At 41.7% G+C, this 26,791-nt stretch overlaps 1 long non-coding RNA gene across 2 annotated transcripts in view; it reads right to left on the bottom strand.

Annotated features, from left to right (window-relative positions):
* Nucleotides 1-761: 761 nt before the first annotated feature.
* LOC307052350 overlaps nt 762-26,791 on the bottom strand; it is a 52,084-nt gene continuing 26,054 nt past the window's right edge. For both annotated transcript variants that reach the window (XR_013810858.1, XR_013810859.1), the window contains exon 4: nt 762-1,082. This is a non-coding gene — a long non-coding RNA (uncharacterized lncRNA). The remainder of the gene's footprint in view (nt 1,083-26,791) is intronic.

Here is a 26,791-nt window from a genome sequence, read left to right on the forward strand (position 1 = left end):
CTTGTAGCTAAATGTCTGAGCATATCCCTAATTATTCCCTCAGGATAAAATCCTGAAACGGCTGTCAAAAGGTGCAGTCACTGCTGAAGGCTTTTGACGCATGTGAGACCTACAGAAAGGTGTCACTGCTTTGACTCCAGCGAGCAGGAGGGTCCTTTTCTTCGCACCCTGCCAGCACCATCTTAAGTCTTCCCTATTATCTTGTTTTTCGATGTTTTCTTGGATATTTTCACAAATATATTTTTTCCAACATATATTTTTCAGATGATACTTATTTTGGATTCATTTTAGAAGCTAGATACTCTTTTATAATTTAATGGGCTCCTCCTAACCTTTTCAAGTATTTTTTGTACTGATTTTAGTCCAAAGTCAGATAGATACAAAAGTCAGTTTGTATATTTGCTATTTGTCACATGTTCTTTTATCCTGGAATGTATTTTAGAATTCTGACCCATAAGGAAACAGCCATATTCATTTTCTCCTTTTATCTTATTGTACCTCTTAGCAACTTCTGACCCACTCATCTGTGCACCTCTGACTGTGCACCTCTCCTTCCAACACTCTTCCCCCTTGACTCCCATGCCACCACACTCTCCTGGGTGCCCTCCTCCCTCTCTGACCACTCCTTCTCAGCCTTCCTGACTAGCTTCTTCCTCCTCCCTCTTATTCTGTACCCAACACTTTCTCTTTAGATGATCCTGTTACCAAACTCAGGTCTGGCTGCTTACTGCTCAAAAATCAGTACTCAACAGAGACAAATGTTGGTAGAAAGGAAAGTTACTTTTAATCCGCGTGCCGGCAATCTGGGGAGATGGTGGACTCAGTTTCCCCCCAAAGCCATCTCTGAAGATTCTGCTCAGCCATGAAAGTTTTTAAAGGGAAAAAAGGAAGTAATCTCAGTTAACCACTGAAACAGGGGGTCAGAATCGGCGACTCCCCACTGTGTGCATGTTTGTCGACTTCTTGTGATTTTTCTTTAGATGCTATCTTGTTCACACAGTTTGTTGGCGAGGTTACTGAAGGGGAAGCTAGGGAAGAGATCTGGTCATCGGTTACTTATTCTTCACTTCTACTTCTTTGATCTACAGAAAGAACCCACATGTTAGGCAAGGTATTATGTGATCAAAAGATTTGAAAGGTGTGCTAGGGCCAGAGATGAGTAGAGCATGGGGATGCCAGGTTTAACATTAGTGTCAAGACAAAAGGGGCCTCCCGCAGAGAGCTCTTTCCTGCAAAGAGCTCTTTCCTGCCAAAAGTTGCTTACAATCCCACAGAAGTCACGTGGCTTCCATTATCAACTCTGTGTCAGAGACACCCAAATAAGCCCCCCAGGTCCCTTCTCCTCCGTCTTCCAGGCCCATATATCCAGCTCTGTGCTTGATATCTTAACTTGGTCCCCTCACAGATAGCTCTAATTCAAGTGTCCAAAACTGAACTCACAGTATTCCTCCCAGCTCCTCTCCCAGTATTTCCCTTCTCAGTGAGTAGCTCCATCATCCAGCCAAATGCTTGTGCCAGAAATCCAAGTCCTCCACAAAGTTCCCACATCCAATCAATCAGCACACCCCTCAAAGTTCATCTCCCAATTATTTCATGACTATGCGCTTCTCTCTGTCTCTTCCCAACCTGGGCCAGTCAGTGCAGCTCATACTGTGACCATAGGAATTGGGTCACACAGGACTCAAGCCTGGCCAGCCAGCTCCTTCCTGAGATTTGCTGAATTCAGAGTAAGTTTCTCTCAGGTAGCAAAGCTCAAGCATGAATGGCGATAGTTTCAGATTTTCTACTTAAAGGACAAAAGTCTTGGAGGACACTTGCTCAAGATTTGTTGGCCCTGCTCAACCTTCTGACCTTCTGACATGAGTTGATGCTAGGAGCAATCTGAAGCCACTTGATGTTTCCCTTTGGGAGAAACAGATTTTTCAGTCTGTTGCCCATGTAGGTTTTCCATTATCCATGAAGTGCAGTACACTTAACCAGAATGACTTAGTTATACCAGTTTTTCCTGGACACATTACACCCTTTAAATCTGCAGGTACGCATTTTATTTTATTTCAGTTATGCCACTTACTGCAGAATTTCCTTTAGCAAGTTACTAACCCTCTCTGTGCCTTAGTTTTCTCATGAATACAGTGGGGATGATAACACTACCTAACATTATTCAATTATCATGAGCATTCAGTGAGATCGTGCATGTCAAGTTCTTCAAACTATGCCCAACGTATATAGTAAGTGCTCAGTAAATGTCGGTTACTATTCTTACGATTAATTCAGAAAAGTTTCAGGCTAGTACTTCTTTACTTTTTTTTTCTGTTTCATTTGTTCTATTCTCATCTTAGGAATACCAATTTTGTATATGTTGGGACTCATTTGACTATCTTCCACCTCCCTCATTTTTATGTCTTTGTTTCCTTGCCATTTTTCATGTTTTATGAATAGTTTTTTAGTTATGCTTATTCTATTTTTGATGTTTCTAATGTTTGCAGGCAAATATCAGGTTAATACAATTTAGTTAATACTAAATTGTATTAACCTGATAACTAAAACTCTAACATTGTACACCTGTTTTTTTTTTTTTTTTTTTTTTTTGCATCCTTCCAAAGTGTATGGTTTAGTGGTTTTTGGTATACTGACAGAGTTATACAACCATCACCACTAATCCAGAACACTTTCATCACCTTTGAAAGAAACCCCATGTCCATTAGCAGTCGCTCCCCATTTCTGCCTCCCTCACCCCTGGCAACCACTGATCTACTTTACATCTCTACCAGTTGGCCTGTTCTGGACATTTCATATGAATGGCATCAGACATTATGTGTCTGGCTTCTTTCACTTAGCATAGTTTTTAAGGTTCATCCATGTTATAGTATGTATTAGCACTTCGTTCCTTTTTGTGGCTGAATAACGTTCCACTGTATGTGGTTTATTCAGTCATTGGTTCATGGATATTTAACTTGTTTCCACTGTGTAGTATCTGTTTTTCCCAGTGTGATATAAGGAATGAATAAAGAGACTGGACCACAGCCTACAGAATCCCCAGATGAAGAAAGGTATTTGGGAGGAATTTCTGTTTTCTGGAAAGCAGTGGATATGGGCCAGTGCCCTCCTAGATGTGGGGAAATCCCAATTTTAAATGATCTGTTATGCCTACTCTTAGTATGCACATAATCATCACACCATGTTTATTCTGTGTCAGGTGGAGACACAGTCCTGACTATAGGCATGTTCTGACTTCCCCCTTGTCTTCTCACTCACTCTGTCCTTGGCCTGGTTGGTTTTCCTTCCTGAAATGCCCTGTGCCTATAGGTCTCTCTTCATGTGTGATTTATTAGTCATTATACCATTTTCTAAAATCTGCTCCCTTCAGCACTTCCAGGAGGTGAGGGTGGACTTTCTGGAACACTTGAAGACAGATAACCCCCACTCCCTTTTTTATGTTCCTTGTGGCTAAAAGTAAATAAATAAATTAATAATTGGGTGTGGGGGCCCAGAGTTGCACTGCAAATATGGAACTGAAGAGGATGTGACAAGCCCAGACATCTCCAGAGCTAAGGTGTAAAGCTGAAAACTGTGTAGATGCTGTAAGGAATCTGAATGAAACTCAGAATATTAAGCAGAGACTTAGGATGAAGGCAGGGTGGTGGATGGAGGACACTTGGGAATTTCAGTTCAATCATGGGATGAAAGCTATTTAAGTACACTTAAAATCATAGCACTTTCTTGCTTCATTTCACAATGAAGGATGAACTTACTATCTTGTGTCTGGTCTTCCCTTATTTAATCCTAGTATTATTTTAATTATGTTAATTTGGGGCATTCCTTCCCAACTAGATTATGAGCTTCTGAAAGGAAGAGACCCTGTTTACCTTATCATACTCATATATTTCTGAATTTGTTCGATTCAATAAACATTTACCTGCCAGCTCAGATTCTGGCTCCTCTAATTTCAGTGGACTCAGGAGATTCGATTTCCTTTCCCAAGGCTCAGATTGTAAAATCTGTCCTTCATTCCTGGCAAGGCATTCATGAGGATCAAATGAAACCAAGACTGTGAGAACCCTTTTAAAACTGAAAAGAGCTATGTAAATATTTATTGTGTTTAGAAGTTTCCAGATAGCAATCAGAAAGTGTCAGGGTGCTAGTAGCTTTGAGCTTTCAGGGGAGAACCCCTCAATGCCCTCTCCATCTGAGAACAGAGAGCGCCCTCAGCATCCCCTCCCTTAGGAAGCTGCTTCTGTTTCTCACCTGGCCTCTCCCTTTTTCAGGGCTCTCAAAGTGTTATCATGTTATAGAGAAAACCAGTCTGCTTTTAAACACCTTTCTTTAACAATATTATAAGCTCTAATTGTCACTGGGTTGGTGGGTTGGTGGGTTGGTTGGTTGGTTTTAAATCTGAATTTGCATTTAAATCAGAAGCATTTTTCTCAGGTCAGTATTCCCTTAGACCAGCTCCATCAGCAGGGGTTGTCCAGTTACCTAGTGAATATTTGAAACCTCAGATACTGATGCCAGGAAGCTGAGGTTTTCCTGTACGGGCCTCCACTGGTGGGGAGTGATGGGGAGAGGGGTGGAGAGGGAGAAAGGGTAGTCAAGTGAGAACACTCCGAAATAAAAGTGTCTTTTGCCTTCAGGATGTATCAGTTCACAGGGAGAGAGGAGACTGGTTCTCAAGAAAGAACAAAGAAGCTTACAAGTAAAACACTGAAGACATGCAGAAGTGCTGGTTTAAAGAATAAAGAAGTGTTTAGAGGGATGTAAACTTAAATTAGGAATACTTCCTGAGGGTAGATGGCGCACCAGCAAGGTCTTGAAGGGAACCAGGAGAGAGGAACCCCTGGTTTAGGCGTCATAAATCCTCCCTTACTTCAAGTAGAACCAAGCTCAAATAGGAATATTTCTAATCCTTATCATCTAAGCTGGGCCTCGTGCCAGGAGCTTGGATGCTTGTCCTGATTGCAGAGACCAGGTTTCACACACCCCCATCAAATCCTTTAAAGCATTTCCTTGTGCAAGAGCAGTTGAAAAGTACTTTGGGGAAAACAATTACAACTGTTACCCCCCAACCAAAATTACAACCTTTTCATAATTCCTTTATCTTTTTTGAAATGGGTTTTAAACCAGAACAACTATTTTTAATTGTTAGAAACATTTTAAATAATTGTCAGTAATAGTCTTTATTAATCATAAAAAGAGAAACACATATATTAGCCTTTGAAAGTACCATCTCTGATATTAGGCCCTTTTAGTATTTAAAAAAAAAAACAGCAGAAAAGAGCAAGCAAAAGCATGTGAGGGACAATAACATAACTGGACCGAACAAAACAAAGAGGCTGAGAAGGGAGACAGAATGAAAGAGAAATATTTAAGTTGGGGATGGAAGTCAGTGAAGGAGGTCTAAGTAATTAATAGGACGAGAAATATAGATATCTACATGCTAAAACAGGCAAGAGAGAGCGATCAAAATTCTGAGTCATGAGAAGCAAGAAGAACTACAATCCTGCAGCCTGTGGAACAAAAACCACATTGACAGAAAGACAAGATGAAAAGCCAGAGGGCTATGTACCAGATGAAGGAACAAGATAAAACCCCAGAAAAACAACTAAATGAAGTGGAGATAGTCAACATTCCAGAAAAAGAATTCAGAATAATGATAGTGAAGATGATCCAGGACCTTGGAAAAAGATTGGAGGCAAAGAACGAGAAGATGCAAGAAATGTTTAACAAAGATGTAGAAGAATTAAAGAACAAACAAACAGAGATGAACAATACAATAACTGAAATGAAAAATACACTAGAAGGGATCAATAGCAGAATAACTGAGGCAGAAGATAAGTGACCTGGAAGACATAATGGTGGAATTCACTGCTGCAGAACAGAATAAAGAAAACAGAATGAAAAGAAATGAAGACAGCCTAAGAGACCTCTGGGACAACATTAAATGCAACAACATTTGCATTATAGAGGTCCCAGAAGGAGAAAGAGGAAGGACCCGAGAAAATATGTGAAGAGATTATAGTTGAAAACTTCTCTAACATGGGAAAGGAAATAGCCACCCAAGTCCAGGAAGCGCAGCAGGTCCCATACAGGATAAACCCAAGGAGAAACATGCCAAGACACATAGTAATCAAATTGGCAAAAATTAAAGACAAAGAAAAATTATTGAAAACAGCAAGGGAAAAACGAAAAATAACATACAATGGAACTCCCATAAGGTTAACAGCTGATTTCTCAGCAGAAACTCTACCAGTCAGAAGGGAGTGGCATGATATACTTAAAGTGATGAAAGGGAAGACCCTACAACCAAGATTACTCTACCCAGCAATGATCTCGTTCAGATTCGATGGAGAAATCAAAAGCTTTCCAGACAAGCAAAAGCTAAGAGAATTCAGCACTAGCTCTACAACAAACCAGTTCTACAACAAATGCTAAAGAAACTTCTCTAAGTGGGAAAAACAAGAGAAGAAAAGGACCTACAAAAACAAACCCAAAACAATTAAGAAAATGGTAATAGGAACATACATATCGATAATTACCTTAAACGTGAATGGATTAAAAGCTCCAACCAAAAGACACAGGCTTGCTTAATGGATACAAAAACAAGACCCATATATATGCTGTCTACAAGAGACCCACTTCAGACCTAGGGACACATACAGACTGAAACTGAGGGGATGGAAAAAGATATTCCATGCAAATGGAAATCAAAAGAAAGCTGGAGTAGCAATACTCATATCAGATAAAATAGACTTTAAAATAAAGAATGTTACAAGAGACAAGGAAGGACATTACATAATGATCAGGGGATCAATCCAAGAAGAAGATATAACAATTATAAATATATATGCACCCAACATAGAAGCACCTCAATACATAAGGCAACTGCTAACAGCTCTAAAAGAGGAAATCGACAGTAACACAATAACTGGGGGACTTTAACACCTCACTTACACCAATGCACAGATCGTCTAAAATGAAAATAAATAAGGAAACACAAGCTTTAAATGACACAATAGACCAGATAGATTTAACTGATATTTATAGGACATTCCATCCAAAAACAGCAGATTACACTTTCTTCTCAAGTGCGCACAGAACATTCTCCAGGATAGCTCACATATTGGGTCACAAATCAAGCCTCAGTAAATTTAAGAAAATTGAAGTCCTATCCAGTGTCTTTTCTGACCACAACACTATGAGATTAGAAATGAATTACAGGGAAAAAAACGTAAAAAACACAAACACATGGAGGCTAAACAATACATTACTAAATAACCAAGAGATTGCTGAAGAAATCAAAGAGGAAATCAAAAAATACCTAGAGAAAAATGAGAATGAAAATACGACAATCCAAAACCTATGGGATGCAGCAAAAGCAGTTCTAAGAGGGAAGTTTATAGCTATACAAGCCTACCTCAAGAAATAGGAAAAATCTCAAACAATATAACCTTACACCTAAAGGAACTAGAGAAAGAAGAACAAACAAAACCCAAAGTTAGCAGAAGGAAAGAAGAAGTCATAAAGATCAGAGCAGAAATAAATGAAATAGAAACAAAGAAAACAATAGCAAAGATCAATAAAACTAAACCTGGTTCTTTGAGAAGATACACAAAATTGATAAACCATTAGCCAGACTCATCAAGAAAAAGAGGGAGAGGACTCAAATCAATAAAATTAGAAATGAAAAAGGAGAAGTTACAACAGACACTGCAGAAATACAAAGCATCCTAAGACACTACTACAAGCAACTTTATGCCAATAAAATGGACAACATTTAAGAAATGGACAAATTCTTAGAAAGGTATAACCTTCCAAGACTGAACCAGGAAGAAATAGAAAATATTAACAGACCAATTGCAAGTAATGAAATTGAAACTGTGATTAAAAATCTTCCAACAAGGGCTCCCCTGGTGGCGCAGTGGTTGAGAGTCCGCCTGCCGATGCAGGGGACACGGGTTCATGCCCCGGTCCGGGAGGATCCCGCATGCTGCGGAGTGGCTGGGCCCGTGAGCCATGGCTGCTGAGCCTGTGCATCCGGGGCCTGTGCTCCGCAACGGGAGAGGCCACAGCAGTGGGAGGCCCGCATACCACAAAAAAAAAAAAAAAAAAATCTTCCAGCAAAGAAAAGTCCAGGATCAGATGGCTTCACAGGTGAGTTCTATCAAACATTAAGAGAAGAGCTAACACCCATCCTTCTCAAACTCTTCCAATTGCAGAGGAAGGAACACTCCCAAACTCATTCTATGAGGCCACCATCACCCTGATACCAAAACCAGACAAAGATACTACAAAAAAAGAAAATTACAGACCAATATGACTGATGAATATAGATGCAAAAATCCTCAACAGAATACTAGCAAACAGAATCCAACAACATATTAAAAGGATCATACACCATGATCAAGTGGGATTTATCCCAGGGATGCAAGGATTCTTCAATATACACAAATCAATCAATGTGATACACCATATTAACAAATTGAAGAAGAAAAACCATATGATCATCTCAATAGATGCAGAAAAAGCTTTTGACAAAATTCAACACCCATTTATGATAAAAACTCGCCAGAAAGTGGTCATAGAGGGAACCTACCTCAACATAATAAAGGCCATATACGACAAACCCACAGAAAAAATCATTCTCAATGGTGAAAAACTGAAAGCATTTCCTCTAAGATCAGGAACAAGATAAGGGTGTCCACTCTCACCACTATTATTCAACATAGTTTTGGAAGTCCTAGCCACAGCAATCAGAGAAAAAAAGAAATAAAAGGAATACAAATTGGAAAAGAAGAAGTAAAACTGTCACTGTTTGCAGATGACATGATACTATACATAGAGAATCCTAAGGATGCCACCAGAAAACTACTAGAGCTAATCAATGAATTTGGTAAAGTAGCAGGATACAAAATTAATGCACAGAAATCTCTTGCATTCCTATATACTAATGATGAAAAATCTGAAAGAGAAATTAAGGAAAGACTCCCATTTACCATTGCAACAAAAAGAATAAGATACCTAAGAATAAACCTACCCAGGGAGACAAAAGACCTCTATGCAGAAAACTCTAAGACACTGATGAAAGAAATTAAAGATGATACCAACAGATGGAGAGATATACCATGTTCTTGGATTGGAAGAATCAATATTGTGAAAATGACTATACTACCCAAAGCAATCTACAGATTCAATGCAATCCCTATCAAATTACCAATGGCATTTTTTACAGAACTAGGACAAAAAATCTTATAATTTGTATGGAGACACAAAAGACTCTGAATAGGCAAAGCGGTCTTGAGGGAAAAAAGCAGAGCTAGAGGAATCAGACTCCCTGACTTCATACTATACTACAAAGCTACAGTAATGAAGACAATATGGTACTGGCATGAAGACAGAAATATAGATCAACGGAACAAGATAGAAAGCCCAGAGATAAACCCACGCACCTATGGTCAACTAGTCTGACAAAGGAGGCAAGGATATACAATGGAGAAAAGACAGTCTCTTCAATAAGTGGTGTTGGGAAAACTGGACAGCTACATGTAAAAGAATGAAATTAAAACACTCCCTAACACCATACACAAAAATAAACTCAAAATGGATTTGAGACCTAAATGTAAGACTGGACACTATAAAACTCTTAGAGGAAAACATAGGAAGAAGAACACTCTTTGACATACGTCACAGCAACATCTTTTTTGATCCACCTCCTAGAGTAATGGAAATAAAAACAAAAATAAACAAATGGGACCTAATGAAACTTAAAAGCTTTTGCACAGCAAAGGAAACCATAAACAAAATGAAAAGACAACCCTCAGAATGGGGGAAAATATTTGCAAACGAATCAACGGACAAAGTATTGATCTCCAAAATATATAAACAGCTCATACAGCTCAATATTAAAAAAACAAACAACTCAATCCAAAAATGGGCAGAAGACCTAAGTAGACATTTCTCCAAAGAAGACATACAGATGGCCAAGAAGCACATGAAAAGCTGCTCAACATCACTAATTATTAGAGAAATGCAAATCAAAACTACAATGAGGTATCACCTCACACCAGTTACAATGGGCATCATCAGAAAATCTACAAACAACAAATGCTGGAGAGGGTGTGGAGGAAAGGGAACCCCCTTGCACTGTTGGTGGGAATGTAAATTGATACAGCCACTATGGAGAACAGTATGGAGGTTCCTTAAAAAACTAAAAATAGAACTATCATATGACCCAGCAATCCCACTACTGGGCATATACCCTGAGAAAACCATAATTCAAAAAGATACATGCACTCCAATATTCATTGCAGCACTATTTACAATAGCCAGCTCATGGAAGCAACCTAAATGCCCATCGACAGATGACTGGATAAAGAAGATGTGGTAGATATATACAATGGAATATTACTCAGCCATAAAAAGGAATGAAATTGGGTCATTTGTAGAGACGTGGATGGATCTAGAGACTGTCATACAGAGTGAAGTAAGTCAGAAAGAGAAAAAGAAATACTGTATATTAACGCATATATGTGGAACCCAGAAAAATGGTACAGATGAAATGGTTTGCAGGGAAGCAATTGAGACACAGATATAGAGAACGAACGTACGGACACCAAGGGGGGAAAGCAGCAGGGGGTGGGGGTTGTGATGTGATGAATTGGGAAATTGGGATTGACATGTATACACTGATGTGTAAAAAATGGATGACTAATAAGAACCTGCTGTATAAAAAAAAAATTCTGAGTCATGAGGAAATATACACTAGCACTCAGGAAATCATAGCATTTCCACCTTGACACTATTACAACCATATTTGAACCATTCTAATACATTTTTTAATACTAAAAAAAATACCATCTCTGATCTTTTGCTAGGTGTGTGATTCACTGTTTTCCACCTTGTTTTGGGACAAAGGTGTGGTTCTTACATGCCCTACCCCCCACCCCCAAACCAATATCAGACTCCTCCAGAATAATGGAAGAACAGAAATTAAAGGTAATCCAACACCCCTAGCAAACACTCATTAGGTATCATCTGGAAACTGTTCATGGCAAAAAGTTAAACAATTTTTTAAGGAGCCACCAGTTTCTTGGAGTTAATCCACTCCTTCCTCTGCCTGCCACCTCCCAGTTATCTCACTGCTGTGTGGCAATCACCTCTGCATTGTGTCATGCACTGATTCACTCCTGGTAACTGTTAAAAGACTGAGCTTTTCAGATGATTGCTGCTTTTAAATAAATCAGACCCATTTGAGGTCACGTCTTGGGGAATATTAAACTTGCATTCTGACATGCCTTCTTGAGTGGGCGAAAAATAATTGGAATTTCAGTAGAGAATTGGGTGTGATGTATGAAATGGAACGCATTACTCAGCTGCAACCCAGAGCGAGGAGATTTCAAGTAAAACATTTGATTTACTTTTTTTTTCTGGGCTTTGTCAGTACCTGAAAAACCAGAGGTAGTTTGCTCCAGGGAAGAGATCGGGGATGGCTGGTCTGAGGAGGACAGAGACTCCAGATTCATCTCCCCTCCCTCAGCTTGGGGTGCCACTTCTTCCTCCTCCACCCACCAAAGTCCTCAGAAGTCCTCTATTACCAGCTCAGATGTCACTCCCTCCTTGAAACCTCAGTAGCTGTCAGTGCTGATTCTTCTTTGCCGTGCATTGGAATTCATTGTGGTACAGCTGTCCCTAGTCTCACTCCTTTCCTCATCCCTCAGTTCCACCTCACCCCCAGCAGTATCTCGAGAGACTCTGGTGGAGTGTGAGCAGCCACAGAAGAAATCAAAGTTTCAGTGAAGCCCTTTAGCATGGAAATCCTCCCAGGGAGGCTGTGGAATCGAAACTAAGAAAGGTAGAAAAGAAAAATACAAAAGGTTGAAGATTTAACCTGATAAATTTTGAGAAAAAGAAGAAATGTGGTGTAGTGGATGAGGCAGGACTTTGGGCTCAAATCTGAATGAAATTTATAGATTCCACTCAACCAAATCCCTAGAGAAGAGATAGCCAAGAAAATGTTAGAAACTTGGTTGCAGGTTGTACAGGTTTGAACAAAGAGGGCCAAGTTTGTGGGGTAATGGAAAATAGAATAGGCATTCCAAGAATAATACATGGTGTTCCCATTTAAAAAGTAAGGAAGTGCCATCTGAAAAGTATGGGAAAATGCAAGTTTAGGTCTGTGTAGAGAGACGCCATGCATGGCATAGCCATTATGTTCACACTCAAGGTCCTCATGCCTTGGATTCAACTGCCAGCTCCACCACAAAACTCTGTGCCGTGGGCAATTATTTAACCTCTCAATGCCTAAGTTCCCCCCACCTGCCAAATGGGAAATGAATAATGGCCACCTCATGGTACTCTTGTAAGGATTGAAGGAGTTGCCAGCAATGGTGCCTGGCACATAGTGAGTACCAATATCATGTTACTTTATTATTATAAAATTTGAAAGATCTACTTGGTGATTTATTTGGAACAAATAAAGAAACCTCAGGAATAACCTTATCAAGTCCTCCACAGATGATGAAACACAGTGTCATTATATGACCTTTATAAGCCACTTGAAATGCATTTTATTACCTACTAGTCTCTTTGGGTCGTTTTAAAATGGGATTTTATGTATTTAAATCTTGTCTTCCAGTATGACTCTTGAATGCAGGAACTTCTGCCTTAACCTTACGTGACACTAACAATGTGAGGCACATATAGCAGAGCTTAATAATACCTGTTAGTTTCTTTAAAATACAAAATTTCAAATGCATCCCAATGACAATCATTTACACGTTAGCAATGACTCATTTATTTATTTATTTATTTATTTATTTAAATGCCACTTTGGAAGACCCAGATGGCCCTGGCAGAAAGGTCTGGATGAGTAAATGTTAACAAAGGGAGAGAAGGCCCCAGAAGGAATTGTGACCTGGGCAGCAGGTCTCGCTGGGTCTTGGTAGTCAGAGGGAAGAAGGCGTGTTTACTGAAAAAGTTTGATGAAAGCAAACAGAAGGTATACCAAGGACTATGGCCCATAATTTTCAACTGCCCCTCTCTGTCCAGCTACAGCAGACTCCACTTCATGTGTGATTCCACAAATGTGGAGCCCCTGTCCTCGGGCTGCTCACAGCCCATTGAAGAAACAGACAGGTCAACAGCCTCACAACACAACCCAGGCCATGGAGGGAGGCCCTGCAAAGCCCCAGAGCTCAGAACTCAACCTGAAGCTTTGACCAGGAGGTGACATTTGTCCTTCTTGTTAATCAAACATTAAGGGAACCGCTGGGAACAGCAGGGAGGCAGGGAAGACCGAGTCACTTCACTAAACCATCCATTTGTGAGACATTTCTAAGTAACCAATTTTCTGCCGGGGGGTGGGGAAGGGGAAATGAGAAGAAAAACAAAGTCCAGTGGTCCTAATTCTGAGGGGATGAATAGACTTGGCCTACGTGGGACAGAAAGTGTGCTTCGATGGAAAAGGCAAGACTGTCCTTTGGGATGTAAAGAATTGGGGGCAAGGGGAGGCAGAGGGGCCTTGGGGATGTAGGCTCTGGAGGAGTGAAGTAGGAAGTGAGTTCCTGTCCTCCCAGTGGGCTCTCCCTCACTGAGCGGATCACTTGCAGAGACTGGAGTGACTACACGAAGGAGAGACGAGTTCTGTTCAACAGCTGGATAGGGCTGGTGACTGTCCCTTTGCCACTGAGCTAGAGGTGGCAGTGGGACAGCATATATCCCAGAGGTTTGGCATGCCAAGGTCCAGGAGGACTGAGGAGTCAAGTGGACACAGCAGGAGCAGGGTTTGTGCCACCTTGCCAATCCACTGAAATACACTGCCCTCCAGATGAGAGAACCCTTCAGGGGCTGCGGGGTGTGAAGCCAGCGATGAAAATTGAGGGGAGCAGGAGACTGAACTAGGTGTCCCCCCTTCCTCCCAGCAGCAGTGCCCACATCCTGTCCAGCCTAGATCCATCCATCAGATTGAGGACCTTCAAAGTAAAGGGACAGGGCGTGCAACCAGTTGAGTTGCCAGATGAAATACTGGACACCCAGTTAAATCTGAACTTCACACAAGGAATAATTGTTATTGCATAAGACATACTTACACTAAAAAAAGACAAACAAGGAATAATTGCTATTGTATGAGACATACTTACACTAAAAAATGACAAACGGAATAATTACTGCATGAGACATACTTACACTAAAAGACTATTCCTTGTTTATCTGAAATTCAAATTTAACTGGGTGTCCTTTTTTTAAAAAAATTTGTTTTGCTAAATCTGGCATTTCTAGTAACAGGACAACATGCTAAGTGAACCTCAACATTTTGAGGATGGTATTAAAGTAGTAGGGTCTTGTCATGTCTTGGCAAAGGTGGGAGTTTCCACAAATGGTGCTGACTTCTCCAGGCTCTGGGATTTGGTTACTAACTCCCAGGTGACAGTTCCCTCTCTAAGCACTGGGTCCCTCTTCCCTCTGGGAGCTGTGAGACAAAAAGAGAAAAGAACTATTCTACACAGCCTAGTTTGATTGGCCAGCCAAAGCAATAGGCAATAGCTCAGGGGTTTCAAACTGCGGGTCACAACTCCTACAGGTTGTGAACCCAGGTCATGCCAGCATTTTGAGTAGGGGGTAGGGTGGGTTAGGGGAGGCAATCAGAGTGTACTGCCTGCATTTTATCTCAAAAAAATCTTCTGTGTCTGTGAGTCACTGTGCGTGTACATAGTTAATGATGTTTCTTACTGTGGTCATGGTCCAAAATGTTTGAAAGGTACTGATATGATGTTGAGACTTGCAGGGCATTATTGTGAAAACTGTATTGGATCAACAGCCAGGATGATTTGGTTTCACACTCACAGGATAGGGTAAGCTTTGCCTTGTTCTGGAAAAATCACCCTCTGGGACCACCTTATCTTTTCATGGAATCTGCAGTCTCTGCATATAGATGGCCAATCCTTCATTTAAATCACTTAGAGTTCCCAGTGTTGTTCATTTTGCTGTAATCACTTACTAAAAGCGTACATTGGAATCATATATTGTTGTACCCAATCTTAGGCATTAAATATGAGTGTTAATGTGGAACTAAAGGCACTGTCCAAATGGCCATAGTGGTTTTTCACATTTGTTTTATTTCCTCCTCTAAAGGGAAGGCTTTTCGACTTTGAAATCCATGGAGATTACTTAGGATAATTCCCCAAAGCTACCCTAAATTGTTTTGAAAGAGTCATAATTTCTCTCATGCAAAGAATATATGATGCTTTTACTTAGAAAGAGGAAGAAAAAATGTTTGCAGTTTCACTTTGAAATTTTTAAAAATTCCTATAACAATTAGCTCTTGATTCAGAAATTATAAATAAAGCTATTTTATCATCCACTGTTACTAAAACATTGTGTCCTGTGATGTTTTAGTCTTTATTTTCCAGGGATTTAATTTTTATCTTGAGCTCTTTTGTAGGAAAATAGCTTATAAATCTTAAGTATCAATACTTATTGTCCTGTACCAATTGCTCCAACCTCTGTTTCTCCAAATTTTACATTTATGTGTGGATGAAATGGATTTGCCATGCTTTTTTCAGTGGACAATACTGGTTGGCCATGGAATGTACAGGCTTTGGAAGCAGATACACCGGGATTTGAAACTAATTCTAACACACAGGAACACTGTGATTTTGACAGGCACATAAGGCCTTGGAGCCTCAACATCCTTAAATGTAAGATGGGAAAAACCAAAGTACCTAACCTGTAGAGCTGTTGTGGGTTTATATGAGAGAATAAATATAAAGCCTGGCATGGGAGAGACAATGCTATACATTCACCAAATTCCATTTCTGTTTCCTCTTTATGAACTTGACACCACATTTTCAACCTCCCTTGTAGTTAGTTTGGGGCCGTGTGACTGGGCTGTGGTGTGGGCTATTTCTAGGCCTGGCTACCTAACCTGGCTACCATGGGGGCACATGTTTTAGCTCATGTGGCTACAAGACAAAGGAAGATTGCCCAACCCACATAAGACTTTATATAAGCAAGAAATCAACCTTTCTTTGTAAAGCCATTAAGATTTTGGGGTTTATTTGTTACTGCAGCATTGACTAGCCTACTCTGACTAATACACTTGAGATATATAGAGAGATATAGACTAGATAAATAAATAGTAAACAGCTAGTAAACTTTAGCATTTAAGTTATCTATGAACCTTAAAGTATGGAATGAGTCTTTTGATATATATTAAGAGAAAAAAAGCAAGACAATATATACTGTGCCACATTTTGTATAAGAAAGAAGCGGAAATTAAGATGTACATATGTATTTGCTTATCTTTGCAAAAAAAAAAGTATAGGAAAGGAGAAACCAGAAACTAATAAAAATGGTTATCTATAAGGGGTAGCTTGGAACAGGGTGGACATGATATTCATGGGAGTGAGACTTCTCTGACTAAACGTGTTTATACAATATTGGTTTTTGAACCATGTAGTTTACATATTCAGAAATAAGAGTAAATCATAAAGGAAAAATGCCCTAAAGTTGGACCTTAAAAGAAACAAATGGCCGCCCTAAAGTTGGACCTTAAAAGAAACAAATGGCTGCCCTAAAGTTGGACCTTAAAAGAAACAAATGGCCCAACTCTATATGAAACTGGTTATTCAAACAACAATGAAAAAGAAACTTATTTGGGGTAACCTAAACAATCTACTCTGACTGTACATACAGTAATATTATTGGGAACAAGGAATTTCCAGTATAAGATGGAAAAAATAAAATAAAAGGGAATTTAAGAAAAAAAATTATGTTGAATGCCAATGACAATATGAACTCATACAATTCATATTCCCCCCCCATATATATATGTATATATGGTCTCCTAGTTGTGTTCCTAAAAGAGCCTAGAAAAAACACTCTAGTGGCAATGAGTCCAACTAGCCCCCCTGTCTTGCCTCTCCCAATATAATAACTGGCACAGGCAAGAATAATCAAATGGGTACTACAATCACTACATGAAAGGTGGTTGGGCAATAGGTTATTCCCACAGGGGCGAAGTACCACTCCACAGATCATTATTAATTTCAAAGGGAAAGATGTTCCTTTGGTACCCGATGCAATGTACACCCACCCCCACAGATGCATTTGGCCTTGCCTGTCCCTCAGGACCCACTTTCCCTGATTGCTGGATAAGCTGGCCTCAGTGATGGTTGTAAAGTTTCAGCCTCCACCTTGTCACCTCATCTCCTACAATGACAGACGTCTCTGCTTTGGCAAGGCTGCCATTACACCTTCCAGGGCCGAAGCTGCAGCTGCTCCCATGGCCAGGTCCAATGCAGCAGGACCCATGGAGGCCCTGGTTTTTCCAGTGGCTGCCCAGAGGCACCTAGTAACACAGTCCAGAAGTACAGATACATCAACACCCCACAGGCTTTATCCTGGAGGAGTCCTCCAGGATGTAACAGTGTCACACGGCAACTCTGAAGATGTCGCACATGACCAAGTGACCAGCCAGGCTGTTTATGAAGCCATTGCCAGCTCAGCAATGAACCACCTTTTATTCGTTTTCCTCCTTTTCTGCCTTAATTCTTTTTCCCCTTTTTGGCTCCCATGGGATCGTACCCATCATAAAACACTAGCATGTAAACTTTGCCTCAGTCTCTGTTCCCAGGCAAGTGCTTCTCCATGGAAGTATGGCAGTCACTTTCTCAACCCAGTCATCACCTTTAGCATCACTAGTAGTGGAAAAACCCAACATGTTAACCTCTTCATGAGATGCCTCTAAAGCATTCTTGCAAATGACGTTTAACCCAAAACTAATCAAGCCTCCAGACTGAATTTCCATTTTAAGGGCAATACAGGCATAAAAGAAAAAGTTAAAGAACACGGTCAGGAAACAATCAGACAAACGAAGAATGTGCAACTCTCTATAAACCCCTGGCCTGGACTCTTCAAAAGTCGATGTCATAAGTCAAAACCAAACAGAAGTTAAGGTGGGGGAGATTTTCTAGGTTAACCTCCAGATAGACTCCACAAACCTTGATTAGATCACAGGTGAAACTGCATAGAAGTCTTTAAGGGACAATTAAAAATATTTAAATATGTGTCCACTGACAGACGAATGGATAAAGAAGATGTGGTACATATATACAATGGAATATTAGCCATAAAAAGGAACGAACTTGGGTCATTTGTAGAGATGTGGTGCATCTAGAGACTGTCATACAGAGTGAAGTAAGTCAGAAAGAGAAAAACAAATATCGTATATTAACGCATATATGTAGAACCTAGAAAATGGTACAGATGAACTGGTTTGCAGAGCAGAAATTGAGACACAGAAGTAAAGAAAAAATGTATGGACACCAAAGGGGGAAAGCGGTGGGGGGTTGTTGTTGGTGGTGGTGTGATGAATTGGGAGATTGGGATTGACATGTATACACTGATGTGTATAAAATGGATGACTAATAAGAACCTGCTGTATAAATAAATAAATAAATATATATATATATTTAAATATGGCTTGGATATTAGTTGTGATTGTAGAATGATTGTTAATTTTCTTAGGTGTGATAGTGGCATTGTGGATATACAGGTGATTGTCCTAATTCTTAGGAGATTCATGCTGAAGTATTTAAGAATCATGATGTCATACTGACAACTTAGTTTCAAAACTGATGTGTCTTGGTGTATGTGTGGTTGGGGGGTGGGGAAGAAGGAGAGAGAGCAAATATGGAAAAACATTAACAACCACTGTATCTAGATGGAAGGCATAACGTACTTGTTAAGTGTTCTTAAATTTTCACAATAAAATGTCGGGAGATAAACACCGAAAAAATCTAGGTAAAATGTAGGATATATTCACATTTGAAGAAATGTTTTAAACCACGTTTTATTTTCCTCAGTTTCCAGTAAGCAGCCAATACTTTATCAGGGATTAATTCATCCACCTCAAAATGGATAGTCACACCCAAATTGCTATGCTTTCAAAAGCTTTTTACCTCTTGCAGGTCTCTAGCAATTTCCCAAGGAGAAAATATTTGATGCCATTACACACACCTCAATTCTTAGTTGGCAGAATAACCAGCGAGCAGTACAGAGCTGCTTCCTTTGAAAAACCTTTCCAGGGCGCAAACTGTGAGTACTGAGGCACTGAGGCACCATGGAGAAAATGTATTTTAGACGTAAATTTTGATTGATCTGATAGAGGCATCAGTCATCTTTTCCATGCATTACAAATCTCGTATAGGATTCAGATGGGAATAGCATCATTCTCTACAGCTGTATTGGCAACAGATAGACACGAATTAACAAATATAGTAATATACACAGTTATTTCAGGCTTCTATTATTTTTTTTTTTTTTTTTTTTTTTTTTTTTGTGGTACGCGGGCCTCTCACTGTTGTGGCCTCTCCCGTTGCGGAGCACAGGCTCCGGATGCGCAGGCTCAGCAGCCATGGCTCACGGGCCCAGCCGCTCCGCGGCATATGGGATCCTCCCAGACCGGGGCACGAACCCGTATCCCCTGCATCGGCAGGCGGACTCTCAACCACTGCGCCACCAGGGAGGCCCCAGGCTTCTATTATTAGCACCACCTCTTGACTCATGGGGAAAACTCCTCCCAAACTTTTTTTGTTAATGTGACTATTGCATTTGTTTTGACAGAGTTTTCTATTATCACCATTCCTCCTACCCACAACTTGCACTTTATTCCCAAGATGCCTCCAGACAGAATTGCTACCCCCACGCCCTCTTCTGCTCTCACCAAGGTGACTGGCCCCAGGTTAGCCAACCTTCAGTGCCTCCACCCATGACAGAGTCCCAGGAAAGCGTGCCACCTCACATTATATTCATGCTAACTAGGCTGGCTAGGCAATGCTCTGGACTCATAAAGGAGTCGCCCACAGGTCAGGTTGTTTCTGCTCCATCCAGGGAGGTGTCCTTCTTATACCCACAGAATGGTCATAGTACACTAATAATGCGCATTTTCCCCTATTTAATAGTAGAACTCTTCAGTTAAGGCTGAGTTCATGACCACAGCATTAGGTTTCTGCTGCATTAATGCTGCATAATAAGCAACCCCAAAATCTCAGTAGTTTCCCAAAAACAGCCATTTATTTTTCTTTCAGATCAGCAGAGGCAGCTCTGCTTCAGGCTAACTGATTTAGGGCTGCTCCACTTGTCTCTCATCCTCTGGACCAATGGCTACCTAGGGCAAGCTCTTCTGAATGTAGGGTGGCAGCTGTGCTGGTAGGGCGAACAGAAACACAAGGGGCCATTTAAGGCCTTGGCTCAGAACTGATATGCTGTCACTTCTGCCACATATGCCTCTGGCCGAAGCCCAAAATCAATGGAGTAGGGAAGTACTCTCCATCTCGGTGAACATCGCCAAGAGCGGGGAGGAGAGGAAGAATTGCAGGCAGATCATTCAATTGACCTCAGCTTTCCTTGCAGCTTGGTGTGTCCTTGCAACTAAATTTTGGCCAAAGGGATGTGAGGGGAAGCAATGTGTGCAGCCTTGCCCTTGTAAGGATCGGAAATGCCCTGTCTTTCCCCTGCCCATCACCTGGGGGCATGGTGGGACTGCAGCAGTCATCTGGCCCAGAGGCAGATGGCACAGCCAGTCCTACCTCTGGACTGTTACACATATGTCATTTACACTGCTGGATTTTTGCATCTCTGTTACGGCATCTTAGAACCATTGTTAGCTAGTACACCATTCATTCATTCATTCAACAAGTATTTACTGAGTGTCTTCTCTGTGTCAAGCATTGTGCTAGGCCTTGGAGGAAGTGACAATGGGCAAAAGCAAGACAGAGACTAATGGATGTTGCCTTCCTTAGGACAGAGTAGCCTAGAGAAGGGAACAAATAAACACCAAATCTCAGTGAGTTAATGTGCTTAAAGGTCTATTTCTTACTCATGCAAAGTCTAATATGGTGCTGGTGGCCCTCCTACATCTTCTAGTCAACTAATTTTGAAATATAAACTTCCCAGGTTTCTGGAACAGTGGAAGAGAGAGCTGGAAGATTACAGAATTTTTTATGCGCCAAGCCAGGAAGTAGCTTATATCACACCATCCACATTTCCTTGGCCAGAACTCAGTCACATGATAACCCTTAACTGCAAAGGAAAGTGGGAATAGTAGTCCTCCTACAAAGCCAGGAAGAGGAACTCTGCCACAGATGCATAGTTATAAACTAGGAGAGGACTCTGCACTGGCCTCAGCCTTTTTAGATTAGCTCACTTACCTCCTGAGTATGTGTGTGGCTGTGCCATCCTCAGAGTAATCCCTGAAATTTGCAGGAAAGCAGTTCAGAGCAGCATACAGCGGTAAATCAACTTCCTTCACTTTCTCTGATTCTTGTCGGTTGCAATCTACCACCATTCATTTCTGAGAACACTGTTTTCTTCCCTCCATTTTATAATTCTCTCTCCTCCTCATAAGTTGGGCTTCTCCATAGAAGCAGAATAAAGAGCATGTGTCTGTCTGTCTATCTATCTACTTATCGTGCGTGTGTGTGTGTGTGAGAGAGAGAGAGAGAGAGAGAGGAAGAAGAAGAAGAAGGAGGAGGAGGGGGAGGAGGAGAAGAAGAAGAAGAAGAAGAGGAAGAGGAAGAAGAAGGGGAAGAGGAAGGGGAAGAAGAAGAAGAAGGGGAAGAGAGGGAGGAGGAGGAGGGGGAGGAGGGAGGAGGAGGAGGGGGGGAGGAGGAGGAGGAGGGAGGAGGAAGAAAAGGAGAAGAGAGTGATTGATTTTAAGGAAATGGCTCATGCAATTATGGAGGCTGGCAAGTCCAAAACCTGCAGGGTGGGCCAGCAGGCTGGAGAGCTGCAGGGAAGAGTGGATGTTGCAGTTCAAGTCCAAAGGCTCACAGCTGGCACAATTCCTTCTAGCCCAAGGGAGGTCAGTCTTTCTGTACCATACAGGCCTTCAGCTGATTGGACAAGGCCCACCCATATTAAAGTCAATCAATTTGTAAATCTCATCCAAAAAGACTCTGACAGAAACATCTAAAATAATGTTTAACCAAATATCTAGGCACCATGGCCCAGCCAAGCTGACACATGAAATTAAACATCACATCTTCCAAGGCTAGTTTTTAACACTTTATATTTCTTGTCTAAAGTGGGAGGCAGAGTGATATGGGGGGAAGTCAAAGGGTGGGTTCAAATCCCAAATCTTACTCATCTGAACTCAAGTTTTCTAATTTGTAAAATGGGAATAAGAATGGTTACCTTGAGTGGATCTGTAAAAATTAAGAGATCATATATGTGAGACACCTAGACTTACGCCTGACAAATGGTGACAATTATTAAGTTTTCAATTTGAAAAGAAGGTTCATTGAACACTCTATGTATCAGTATTTTTACTGATGCTTTTTATTTGCAGGTGACTCTCTGCCCTTTTTGTTTTCCTTCTGAAACTGAGCAGTGTATCAACAAGAAGAAAATTCCCTGCTACAGTGTATAGTTCTCATGTGTTTTCACCATCTCCTGGTGCTTGAGTTGCCAGCAGTCAGCTGTGTCCTGGATGCTTTGCCTTCCTAATTTTCCATGAGCCATCATTGATGACCCATGGAATGGCACATGTTTGAACAACTTATTTAGGTACTCCATAGAAAAACCAAGGGGAAAGAGAAGTGAGGAAGAGTGATAAGAATAAAGAAAAGGTGGGAGTTGGGAGGAAATGATGCAAGGAGAAAAAGGAACAGAAATCATATTTTCTACTAATTTTCTTTGTGTTCTTGTGTCAGTTTATAAATTAGCATCTGACTGACTGGACAAACCAACATTTCTGATACTCTCATCCAGCCAGGCTACAGATTTCTCCATTGGGATGGAACTCGGGAAGCTTTAAAAGTGGGCCAAAGCCACATGGGGACATGTGCCATAATAAGCAACATGGTCATTCATAGGTTGAGTGTTGCTGAAGGCTTGGAGTAAGTAATGTAGAGGGTATCAAACAGTGCTCCTTTTAGACTTGGTTTCCTAGTTAGGCAACTGGCTAAGCCACTTGTACAAAAAGACCCCAAACACATTGGCTTTAACAAGACAGGCCTCCGTTTCTCTTTTTGTTAACAGTACAGAGATGGGCAGGTAGACGGTACAGAGTACTAGCTGAACTGCTCCACAAGGTCACTGGGTACTGAGGCAGGAATGTCGGCATTGCCATCATCAATACATGGCGTCTACCTGTGGATCCAAGATGTCACTCCAGTGCCACTTCAGTTGTCCCCTTTCCCAGCCAGGTGGAAGGGGCAGAACAAGCAGAGGGCTAAAAAGCTTTTTTTTTAAGGACATTACCTGGAAGTTGTCCTTCAATTCTGCTCACATCCCTTTGTCCAAAAGCTTGAAGGGAAGCTGGGCACATGCCCTGCCAAAAACTGCAGGGAGGGATCTGATTACTACATGGAAGAAGGCAAGACTGGGTGCCTCTGAGTAGCTAGGAGTCTCTGCCATACCTAATTCTTTGGAGGTTATTCAAATCCTTCATAAGAATCTGACCCAGTGGGCAACACCCCAGTTTTCTCTTCTCTATCTGAGAAGCTCCCCTATCACCTATTTGAGGTTTCTATCTAAATTTCTATCTGAGAAATTCGTTTTTCTGCTTAAAAAGAAGAGAGACGCTCAAATCAGTGAGGTGACTCAGCCAAAAGCACTTGTTACAACTTGGAACTATGCCTGAACCCCTGGCCATGGCCATTCTGACTCAGTCAGGGGAATCTGAGGTGAGTGGTGGTGGTACTGTCCACAGCCAGGCTCCACCTCCTCACATAGGAAGTTCATCTGCTTTCCCACCCTCCCCCCACCCAATCTCTCTCCCACACTCATACCTAACAGTTCTCAACCTCAGGAGAAGATACCAAGAATACCAAGATTGAAAAATTCCATTTTGCTTCAAGGGCAGTTACTGGGTTTCCTCATGAAATGTCTTCACAATGGATGTGCTACATCTTCACTCTCCACCAGTAATTACCACCAAAGTCCCCCTTCACCCAGTGTCTTCAGAGGTACTAGGTGAGGTGGGATGGGAGGGGGGGCTAGTTATCCCCATATTTGGCTCTTCTTCTGACATGAGAATAGTATTTGTCGGGTGTCATGGCTGCCCCCACCCCATTTCCAGGACTCCCCTCAAGGCAAATGCTGATCTCCCCTTGAGCCAAGTGTGCCTGTCACATCCTGCTCCTCCAGGAAGGTCCTGCTGACTGGAATGCAGGCTGGATCTGGGGTAGCCTCCTTGGCCCACAGGAAGGAAGCAGCACAAGAGAAGGCTGAGTAACAAGATAATGGGAGCCTGAGTCCCTGAAGATTGCAGAGCCACCATAGCAGCCCTGAGCTGCTGTTTCAGACCTTCATCTTGTCTAAACTACCTTCATTTAAGATCTCACTTAAAGCATCCATCACCATCCTAATTGGTGGTGATGGGGGAGGTGGGTGAAATACTACTTTCCAGCTGTCAAAGATAAAGCTAGATACTAATCAAAGCAGTAAGAGATTTTATTCGATAACTATTGCAATAGGGAAGAGGGTCCAGTGTAAACTAAACTCTATTTCAATTTGTGTAAAACTGGGCATTTTAAAGGGAGAATGAGGGAGTACGGAGGAGGAAAGGAGGAAGGGTGGGAGCAGAGTCAGGGAAATGGAAACAAACAAAAAGCGTGATTAAGCCATTGGGATTTGCTAACTGACGTTTACGGAAGCTAGGCTCCTACCCTCCTACAGAGACTGGGAGACAGGGACCCTATCTTCAAGTGTTGGCTGGAACAAACAGAACATTCTTTTGAGTTTTCCCAGGCAGGAACTTCAGGGGGCTGGAGTAGTCATCCTCAGGGACATGGCCTTGAGCTGTTAAAAACTATGCTAGTGTTTGTCTGTCTCTAAATGCAGGATATGGGTGGAGTCGTTATGCACCAAGAGCTCCTTCTGCAGTGCTCACAGTCCACCTCACTCCCATATCTGGGATCTTTGTGGGGCGGCCCCAGGATAGCTTGGCGCTTAGGACCTCAGGAGAGCGAATCAGATCCAGGGCTTCCTGGCTAGCAGCCCTGCACAAGCTAGGAGAAAAGGAGCTGCAGTTCTCATCCTTCTTCTTGGTTTCTCTCATGGTTTGATAAGCTAGAATGGGCCTTTAGTCAAAATCTGAGTCCCCTGCTTCCTCGAGCTGTGGAGCAGGGAGCAGGGTGGTCTGGATCGCACTTCTGGAGGCTCCGAAAGCGCAGCGGCAGAGATCGGGGTCTGAGCTATGACTTCAGGAGCGCCCCCCCAGACCCCCCATGCCTCATCTTGCTCCCTAACAACTCCTCTCCTTACCCCACCACCAACTCCTAGCCCCCATCCCCTACCCCATCCCCAGAGTACTCTCCTCTCTTTCACACCCGTCCTTGACCCCCATTACCATGTGTGCTTGCTGGTGCCTTCCAAAGTCAGTCTTTCTCCAGCTGTGCGTCCATCTACCTGTAAATTTCTCCCTCCTCCTTTGCTTGGCTAACACCTACTCAACCTCAGCCATCAACCCTCAGCTATCAGCTTGAACACTGCCTCTTCATTTTGTCTTTCCCTGAGCCTCCAAACCAGGTCAGTCTCCACTCCCTCCTAACTCTGGATTTCTATCATTTCTGCCACCATTGCTTACCTGTCTCCCTGTCACTGTCATGACCATCTAATGGTTTTACATACTGGAATGAAGCAGCATAAAGGTAGCAACCCTCTCATTCTTGCCTCATCTCTAGCACCAAGGAGGGACTCAGGAAATTTCAGTTAGATAAGCAGATGTGGAAACCTGATTGAATGGTGGAAAAGAGGTGTAGAGGGGGAGAAAAGTGAGGCCCCAGCTGTCATCCACTCTTCCCTGAAGTCTGACAGTGCAAGGAAGCACATGAAAAGAGAAGTATTTCAGGGTACAACAGAGTAAAGGAAGGCTGACTTAACACTGGGGTCAAATCCAGCATGTTTGAAAGTGGAAGCTAGGGAGCCAGTGGAGAGGAGAAAGTTGAGAAGGTGGGGAGGGGAGTAGACTTGAAGGAAGGGGACCTGGTTTAGAAAAGGCAACAAGAAAGAAAGTAAAGTATGCTCAAAGAGACATAAAAAAGCAGGCATCACAGGTCTTAGTAGTGTACCTGCCCTGTAGTATTGTACCTGTTGCACAATAAATGTTTGAATGGGAGAGGTGAAAAATTGTGGTTGCCTATTTCAGATGACCTCAGTCTTCTTAGGGAAATAGGAGGTTAGGTCTTATGAAAAATGGGCATTGAGAATCAAGAAATATTCTCTGGTGGTGGGATGAACTGGGAGATTGGGATTGACATATATACACTGATATGTATAATAGAGATAACTAATAAGAACCAGCTGTATAAAAAATAATAAAATAAAATTCAAAAAAAGAGAAATATGCTCATTTGTTAGTGTATTAGTTAGGACTGACTAAGTTCTATAACAAGTAGACTCAAAATACAATGGCTCTACAGTGTAGTCTCTATGCTATAGAAATTTAATTCTTTACCGTTAGCAGTCCAGGATGGGTATTCAGGTCAGTGGGTAGTTCCCCTCTTGTTGATCATTATGGCACACAGGCTCCACCATCCTCTAAGGTCTAGAGAAAGTGGGAAGAACATGCAGAGCATGCAAAGGAGGTTCTCATGGACCTGGCATGGAAGGAACACACATTTCTGTTCACATTCCTTTGGAGGGATCTTAGTCATGTGTCCTCAACCAACTATAAAAAGGGCTGGAAGATATTAGTCTAGCTGTGTGCCCACAGGAGAGAACAGAGTTTGATACACAGCTAGTGGTTTTCACCACTGTGGTAGGCAGAAAAATGGACCCCAAAGATGTCTAC

The sequence above is a fragment of the Hyperoodon ampullatus genome, assembly GCF_949752795.1.
Source record: "Hyperoodon ampullatus genome assembly, chromosome: 4".
NCBI classification, from domain to species: domain Eukaryota; kingdom Metazoa; phylum Chordata; class Mammalia; order Artiodactyla; family Ziphiidae; genus Hyperoodon; species Hyperoodon ampullatus.